Raw genomic sequence first — 1,625 nt, forward strand, 5'->3', positions numbered from 1 at the left:
ATGATAATTGAATTATATTTTAATGATAATAGTAATAACATTATAGTTAGAATTAATTGCCAGTAATTACTATGCTGGATATTCCTACAAGACATGACATCATATGTATCATGCAGCCATTCAAACAAATGGGCAGGGCAATTCCAAATCTATAAAAGCAGCAAATCACATTGAGCCGTTCATTGGTCATTTGATTGTATCTTTTTATGTTGTAGTATTGAATGTTGTATTCATGAACGTGACGGTGTTGAATATCTCTGATATCTGTGAGCATTTCTCCTGTCCAGAGAGATCTGTATCTCCTGCAGTTTATATCTTACTGTACGTGTGTTCAGCTGCTGTGGTTCTTCTAACAGTGTTTGGAAATATGCTCGTGATCATCTCTGTTTTTCACTTCAAGCAGCTTCACACACCGACCAACATGCTCGTGTTCTCACTGGCCGTGTCGGATTTCTTCATCGGTGCTTTATTAATGCCATTCATGTTAATCTGGACGATGGAGTCATGCTGGATTTTTGGGAGAGTTTTCTGCACTGTGTTCTTGTTGATTGGTAGTGTTCTTGTGATCTTATCCATCTACACTATTGCTCTGATCGCTGTGGATCGCTATTTAGCTCTTTCAAACCCATTTCTCTACACAAAAACTATCTCTAGGAGGACTATGAGCATTGCGGTTTATTCCAACTGGTGTATCTGTCTGGTGTATGTCATAACATTCTTTTATTTTAATGGAAATTTCATGGATTTTGTTTTGTGTCCCGGAGAATGTGCTTTTCTCATAAATGAGGTTTGGGCTTTACTCGATCTTGTTGTATCATTTATATTTCCATTTTCTGTCATAATCATATTGTACAGTCTGGTTTTTCTGATCGCAAAGAAACACGCCACTGCTATCAGAGAGCTTAATAATCACACACGACCTCAAACACAGAAAATCACCTCCCACTCCATGAAATCTGAGAGAAAAGCAGCCAAAGTCCTCGGCATTTTAGTGTCTGTGTTTCTAGCGTGTTTACTTCCGTATTTTATTTACACTTTATTAGGTGACGTTATTGAACTGCAGGCAGAAACTATTCAGAAAGTTTTAATCATTCTTTATCTGAATTCCACCATTAATCCATTTATTTACGCTCTGTTTTATCCGTGGTTTAGGAGGTGCATTAAATTAATTATGACTCTGCAGATATTCCAAACAGACTCTGCATTAATCAATGTGCTTTCATGATCTTATGATGTGCCCAATTATGTTTATTGTATACAAAATGAGGTTTACAAATTAAATGTCATAAATTTAAATTAGATTAATATTATTAGACAGCATGATATTTGTATAATAGGCTTATGGTTGGTTGGTTTTTATGTATTGTGATGTTCAGCTGCATGTCCACTTTACATTTATATGCATAATATTTTGTTGACTTGCTACAAATTTGCAGTCATGACACTATAAAATCATGAAATATATTAAAATCAGTGTTTTTAGTAGTTTAGTTTATTGGTTAATTCTTGTAAGAAGAATCACTTGGAGTAAATCTTTTCTGTAGTAGTTGCTCAGTCTGTCTTATTATTTTGGTGGAATTTTGGTCTGAGAGCATGCACAGCTTTCTTAAGATTTCGATTATAAA

At 34.8% G+C, this 1,625-nt stretch overlaps 1 pseudogene across 1 annotated transcript; it reads left to right on the forward strand.

Moving 5' to 3' along the window:
* Window positions 1-232: 232 nt before the first annotated feature.
* Window positions 233-1,225, forward strand: LOC310722175 (trace amine-associated receptor 6 pseudogene; annotated as a pseudogene). The gene has a single exon. The product of its transcript is annotated as a trace amine-associated receptor 6 pseudogene (transcript).
* The last annotated feature ends 400 nt before the right edge of the window (window positions 1,226-1,625 follow it).

This window comes from Silurus aristotelis (assembly GCF_946808225.1).
Source record: "Silurus aristotelis genome assembly, chromosome: 28".
In the NCBI taxonomy this organism is placed as follows: Eukaryota; Metazoa; Chordata; class Actinopteri; order Siluriformes; family Siluridae; genus Silurus; species Silurus aristotelis.